This window comes from Rattus rattus, chromosome 1 (genome assembly GCF_011064425.1).
Source record: "Rattus rattus isolate New Zealand chromosome 1, Rrattus_CSIRO_v1, whole genome shotgun sequence".
Lineage (NCBI taxonomy): Eukaryota > Metazoa > Chordata > Mammalia > Rodentia > Muridae > Rattus > Rattus rattus.
Genome location: NC_046154.1, coordinates 150,116,670 through 150,124,461, shown reverse-complemented (window position 1 = coordinate 150,124,461; position 7,792 = coordinate 150,116,670).

Below are 7,792 nucleotides of genomic sequence, written 5' to 3'. Positions count from 1 at the left end.
ACAAAGAGACCATGTTCAAGTGTGTGGCATGATTAGTTCAGTCAGAAAAACATCAGGTTATCAGATGTTTAGTGCCAGTGAACAGGACTTGCTGAAGCTGGACTTTTAACAACTGCAAATCTTCTAAGGGCCCCTTCTTCTCCCAGTCGCCTAAGCAACTTAGGCATTGGGAACACTTACATGGGGCATTAGTGTCCTGTGTTCACTGTAAGCAAGAGGTCCAGGAACACTTTCTGTGTTTTTGATGTTTGTATGAAGTGAAAATTTAAGGAAATGTTCTGTATTTGCTCAGGCTCTCTGGCCTGGGAACAATCTCTGCTCCAGGATGTCTAACCGGATTTAATGTTTAATTCTTCGTATGCATGTTTCTCTGTGTTTGGGTTTGTGCGTGTGACTGCAAGTGACTGAAGACCAGTAGAGATAATCAGATCCCCTGGAGCTGGGGTGACCTGCAGTCATGATGCCCACCTGGCATGGGCATGAGGAATCCACTGGGATCCTTTGCAAGTGATGAGCCCATTCTCTAGCTCTCAAGTAGATTGTTTTTTTTTTTTTTCCCCCTGGGCATCTGGAAGATTGAACAGAGAAACTTGAAGATGAACAATGCCTGGGATGCAGTTGTGTAATGGTGTCTCTCTGTGACAAACAGTAGCAAAGTAATACTATATGGAACCTAGTTTCTGACCTCAATAGAATCCTCTTTCACAATACCCCCTTTCCAGCTCAGCTTCATCAGAGTGCTCATCATGTTCCCTTACACCCACATGGCCTTTCAGCCCTCTCAGTCATTCAACAAGTTTATAGGAGACAATTTTGTCTTTCAAACAAAATTTTAGGCTAATATTTTTGTGGAAGTTCTTACAGTGTCTATCAGAACAGGCACTCTCTAAATGTATTTTGGATAAAGGAGTCGATCTCCACCCCACCTTCTCCTTCCCCCATAGAGCTGGAGAAAATGAGAATGGACCCTTGAAGAAATTAAAGATTTTCTACCAAAGTATGTACAAACACCTGTCATTCTAGAATTCACAAAGCTGAATCAGTAGGGTCATGCAGCATAGCAAGGTTTGGTATGAAAAATATAAATAAGGAATGAAAGAAAGCCAACTACTTTTTAACTTTGAGTGAACATAACAGTGGTTTTGTCATTTTGGCTGGCTTCTTCATAATCCAAAATCAGCCTAATATCTTTAACTGGCATTAATCATTTTTCTTCTTAAATACAAATTCCAATTTTGAATGGTCCACTTTGAGATAACAGAGCTCTACAAGTTCAACAACATAATCTCTTCCTAGTTGTAAGATCTATACTTTTTATTAAGTCCTTCTTCCTTCATTATCCCTTGGAGATTGCCTTTCCTATTTTAAATCCTTAATTCTTTAGGAAGCCTGCTCTTGAATTGATATTGGCTTTGGCTCTCACCTTCACGGAAGGGTACATTTGCTTAAAGAACAGTGTGTATTCATTCTATAGCACATTTTTATTGAGTTCGCATATAATTTCACCAGTGCACACAGTGATAGTTGTATGTATAGATCTGTATGATTGAGACTTGTGCAAAAACAGTTAAGCCACTGAGAATAATGAATGATACAGGTTATGTATTAAAACACATTTGCATATATTAATATTTTATTTCACTGACAGTGTTTTATTAACTCTTAGAGAATTTCACTGTGTTTTGAATATGTTCACTCCAACTCCTCCCATAACCAACCTTTCTACCTTCTCTACTTTTAAACCCAATTTTGAGTTCCACCCTCCTCCCATCAGTCAAGTTTGTGGCATATGGTTGGCTTAGCAGGGGTAAAACCACTAAAGAAAACAATTCTTTCTGTCCTAGCACTTATACAAGAATTTTATATATCTATCTACCATCACTATTTCATGTGACCAAATGTAAAGCCACACAGAAAATGTTTCAAAATGTGTAAAAGTGAAAAAATTAAGAAGTCTGCAAATTCCACTGAAGAAATACATATTTATAAGAATGACTTGTTAAATGCCATGTGATTACTCAACATGCCCGATTCTTAGAGATTTAAGACAAAGTAAGACAATGTGCGGAAGCTTTCTTCACCATTTCTCATTGTTACCAGGTTTCCAGTTCTTTAGAAAGATAATCTGTGGAACCTTGCAGAGTAAGACCATGTTTCAGATATGTTTTATTTTCCAACAGGAAGATTGGGGAGTCCTGCATTTTTATGTTTCTGTCCAGGTTTTGTCATGCTCTTGTTTTTTGTGTTGGAAAGGTTTGACTTAAGTGTAATTCTAATCACAAGTAATTTTGAGGGAAGCCTTGAAGGTCAAATAGGAAGAGAATTCCATTCGAAGAGAGAAGTAAATGCAAAGCAGGCTGAGAGGAGAAGATGGACAATGGCTTTGAGGCTCCCCATATTGTGGTTTGCTCAAAAGACTCTGTGTAATCTGCTGAGACTGGAGGTATCCCTAAGGAGGCATGGTGTGGAGGTGAATTAATGGCTGCTACATACAAGACTATGTGTGCCAAGCAATTCCCGATGGTACCAGTCCGGGTAATCCAGTGTGAATGTTCCCTTCCTCATTTGTGCAACGCATAACTCTGAAGGCCCCAAGGAACAGAAAGGTCTGCAGTGCATCTTTGCTGATACTTCCTGGAAGTCAGGCCAATTGTGAAGGGCATGTGATGTAAGGAAATAAAGTGTGTTGAGCTTCCTTCTGCAGACAAGGCTCCCTGCTCAGCAGCAGCAGATCAGCAATGTGGCGTGTGAAATGTTGGACATGTGAATTCCCGGGTCCTGTTTCATCATTATGGAATAATACTGAGCAGACACCTAGGAGTCTGTCTTTATTTTGCTATCAGTGACTGACGTCTACTTACTGAAGCTCGACAGTGAATGTCACCAAGAATGCCAAACAAGGCAGTGGCTTTTGTATTTGTGGCGTGGAGAGATCAGCATCTGTAATGCACAAGACAGGTTGGAGACACAAATGATGCCCAGGGGTTGATTTCTGCAGCAGCTCACCATGGAAGATTGTAAGACTATTCATTTCTCAGAGGCATCTCACTCATATTTGGTACAGGGTTGGAGGAGCCCGGGGCCCTCTCCAACTTCTCACTTACTTTACTATGAAGACCGATCACTCAGGTTCACCATCATCTTACTGGATTAGAAGGCAGAGTCAACCTTGGCCTTAACCGTGATTTAACATGAAAAATGTTTCTTCATAGTAAGAAAATATTCTACTAAAAACTTTAGGTATTGTCAATGAGAACATTTTCTGATAAATTTAAACAGTTCACTGAGCATTCGATTAGACTATTTATCAGAACTCCTTTCTTATGTAAAATGTTATCTGAAGTGTACATGCTTAAGTCACCCAGGGCAAAGGCTAGCTTCAGGACTGATTTATTCCTGCTGTTCCCTGAAAGCATGCTCAGTTGTTGAATGGCTGTGTACCCATCCCTACTTTGAGTTTCTGCAAGGAAGTGTTCTAATTTTCCAGAATTAAAGTGCCATTAAAATCTGGCTTTGTTCCTTGGATTCCAGCTTGCAGCCACCAGCTCATCAATCACCATTAACAGAGAACCGCAAGGATTTATTTCCGTTCTTATCCCCATTGCTCAAGACTGTGTCCCAGCAGCTTCAACAGCAAGAAACAAAACAAAACAAAAGCAGGAATGCAATCATCTTTCCTTTTAATAAATCTCAGTGGCAAACATCTTCCAAAAAGTACTTTTGGGGTCAACATCTTTAAGACCACATTATAGAATGTCAGCAAACAAGACAAGCAGGGGCCATGGTAGAACTGAACAGTGCTGCCAAGGGAGAAGTTAGAAGTTGGTCAGTCAAACCATCTGGGCCTGAAAGAACCTTGCCTGACTGACTCTCCATCTATTAGGGAGGCTGCTGTGTGCTTCCCTGGTCCCAGAAGCAGCTGTACTTCCTAGACTTTTTTTTTTTTTTTTTTTATATCTGATTCAAGGATGACAGGTGTTCTTCTGAGCATGACAAACAGAGGCTTTTCACTGGGACCTATTTGTCTTGTTTCAGCAGCCACAGACTCCAGAGCTTCTGTACTAAGTACGTCTCTGTTTTCCACTTAGTCTCAGAAAGTGTGTGTTGGATAGACGAATGACCTTACCACTACTGTCTTATGTGGACAATGTCGATGGTCACATAGATTCATTCTAAGCATAGGGTGACCCCTGGGCTCCCTTATGAGAGCTACTGAAGGCCTTGTCATTTGAACTATTTGTTTTTTTTTTTTTTTATTATTAACTTGAGTATTTCTTATATACATTTGAGAGTGTTATTCCTTTCCGGTTTCGGGCAAACATCCCCTCCCCCCCTCCCTTCCTTATGGGTGTTCCCCTCCCAACCCCTCCCCCATTGCTGCCCTCTCCCCAACAGTCTAGTTCACTAGGGGTTCAGTCTTAGCAGGACCCAGGGCTTCCCCTTCCACTGGTGCTCTTACTAGGATATTCATTGCAACCTCCACGAGGTCAGAGTCCAGGGTCAGTCCATGTATAGTCTTTGGGTAGTGGCTTAGTCCCTGGAAGCTCTGGTTGGTTGGCATTGCTGTACATATGGGGTCTCGAGCTCCTTCAAGCTCTTTCAGTTCTTTCTCTGATTCCTTCAACAGGGGTCCTGTTCTCAGTTCAGTGGTTTCCTGCTGGCATACGCCTCTGTATTTGCTGTATTCTGGCTGTGTCTCTCAGGAGCGATCTGCATTCACATTTTGATCATCCGTCTTGAGTTTCATTTGTTCTAGGCATCTAGGGTAATTCAAGCATTTGGGCTAATAGCCACTTATCAATGAGTACATACCATGTATGTCTTTCTGTGATTGGGTTAGCTCACTCAGGATGATAGTTTCCAGTTCCAACCATTTGCCTACGAATTTCATAAAGTCATTTTTTTTGATAGCTGAGTAATATTCCATTGTGTAGATGTACCACATTTTTTGTATCCATTCCTCTGTTGAAGGACATCTGGGTTCTTTCCAGCTTCTGGCTATTATAAATAAGGCTGCGATGAACATAGTGGAGCACGTGTCTTTTTTATATGTTGGGGCATCTTTTGGGTATATGCCCAGGAGAGGTATAGCTGGATCCTCAGGCAGTTCAATGTCCAATTTTCTGAGGAACCTCCAGACTGATTTCCAGAATGGTTGTAGCAGTCTGCAACCCCACCAACAATGGAGGAGTGTTCCCCTTTCTCCACATCCTGCCAGCATTTGCTGTCACCTGAGTTTTTGATCTTAGCCATTCTCACTGGTGTGACTCTACCATAAAATAAAATAATTATAGAAAAGATAATTATTTTTTCTTATTTAGGTATTCCTTTATTCATAATATTTTTATGTGTGTGCTGGTGCATTTGTGGTTTGCATGAAGGCCAGATGCAGACTTTGGGTATGTTGTTCACCATATTTGGGGATCAAGGTCTCTCACTGCTCTGGAACTCACCGATTAGGCAAGGCTGTTTAGCTAGCTAGGCACAGGTATGTCCTTCCTTAGCACTGAGATTATAAGCCACATCCACCACACCCAGATTTATTTTTACTATTTATTCATTTTATATTACAATCAAAGCCCCCTTCCTCCTCCCCTTCCAGTCTCATCCTTACAAATCCCCTCACTACCTCCTCCCCTTCTCTTTAGAGAAGAGCAACCCCCACCCTTAACATTCAGATTTGTAAACTGGGACTCTAAAATAGAAGCTACAGGCACATCTTAAATCTCAAGACTCTAGATAGTAAGATAGGTTTATTAAAACAAATCTCAAAAAGTTCTTCCCATTCACATCTTCCTACTCAAGTGTTCTCAGCTAGAGGTATCACTGACAGTAGGCTTCACCTCAAGCTCCCTGCTTTAAAACAAAAGGTACTGAGGATCGAGCCCAAGGCCCATGTCAGGGAAGCACTCTACCACAGAGCTGCAAACTCATCTTAGAGCTCCAAGTTTATTTTGTTTATTTTTTAACAGTCTGACTATGTAGCCCAGGCTGGCTTTGAATTCGTGATCATCCTGACTCAGCCTTCATGTGGGACTGCAGGTCTGCATTAACACAGCTTGCTGTATACTCCCAAAGAATACCTATGTGCCTTTGAATTTGAGGGCCACTTCCTTTAGACATGTGTGTGTCACTTGAGAAAAGAACTCAGAAGGCAGGGGAATGTTGTTCAGTATAGAATGTTTGCCAAGTGTGAGTGAGGACTCAGTGTGGTTGTATCCCCACAATAAGAAGGAGAGAGCACAATAAAAAACTGAATATTTTAATGAGTTACTGGCTTAGGTTGGGCTTTATTGCTGTGAAGAGGCATCGTGACCACAGCAACTCTTATAAAGGAAAGCATTTAATTGGGGCTGGCTTACAGTTCAGAGGTTTAGTCCACTATTGTTGTTGTGGGAAACATGGCAGCATCCTGTCAGCCATGCTGCTGCAGGAGCTGAGAGTTCTACATCTTAATCTGAACTCAGCAGAAGGGGACTGTGTCACACTGGCCAGACTTAACTTCCATCTCCAACTCTACAGTGACACCATTCCTCCAACAAGGCTACCTTCTAATAGTGCCACTCCCTGTGGGCCAAGCTTTCAAACACAGGAGAGTATGGGGGCCAAACCTATTCAAATCACAACAGATACTTTCAGTTTTGTAGGCAAGTGTAGTATACCTTCAAGCCTGTAGTCTTCCTTATACTGTTCAGAGGTTTCCCAACCTTCCAAAACAATCCAACCTACTGGATACCAAGTGTTCAAATAGATGACTGCATAGCAGACATTTCACATTCAAACCACTGTGGATGTCAAGGACCATCAGCAACCGTTAGAAGCTGAGAAGAGTCTACCACGTTTCTACTACCTTCAGCTTGGTATTCGAGAACACAGTTCTCTTGGTGCCTTCAACTCTGCAGTTTGTGGTAATTTGGTATAGCAGCCGGGGGCATGAATGCAGCCAGGTTGTTTAGTCGATTAGGGATTCTAATCTTTAATGAGCTGATAGCACTATGAACACTTTCAGAGCTCTTAAGTGTGTTTACTTCAAAAGCAAATTTACTGTCATTTGAAAAGGAAGGCTAGAGTCCTAGTCAGCAGGAAAGCCAGTTTAATTGGGGTATACAAAGTTGTTTTTACTCTTGGATGTAAATAGCTAGGATTTGTCACTTAGATAATTAACACCTGATCATCAGGAACAGCTCAAGACAAGCTGGGACTTAGAAGGACAGAAACTGATAAAGACACACCAGAGGATGTACGTAGGGTAGGGTAAATCAGGAAATATTACCAACAATAGACTGAAAGCAAAGTTAGCCACAAGAAACTTCTCTGATATTAAGAAATTAAACTTCTGATATTAAGAAGTTTAGCTTTGAGTAGGTTCTCCTTTTTGTTCCATTATTTTTAATTGATTTTTAACGTTAGCACATAAAATGATGGGCTTACTTTGGGTATTTTAGGATCCTCACTGTTGTTCACTCCTCCCACATTCTTCCAGAGCCAGAGGACCTCTTTCCCCATACACTGTCCTTTCTGCTTTCTTGCCCTGTGAATTCCATTGTCCTCTCTTCTCTAGATTCTCCTCTCTCCACTTCAGATCTCTTCCTCTCCTTTATTGGTCACTACCCCCCACCCCACATTGAAATCTAGATTCTGCATATGAGCGAAATCAGACAATATCTTTTGAGTCTGGCATAATTGCTTGCAATATGGATCCTCCGGAGTTGTCTATTTCCCTGAAAATGTCCTGACTTTATTTTCCCTAAGACTGAAAAGACTTTATTGAATACATGTGCTGAATTTTCTT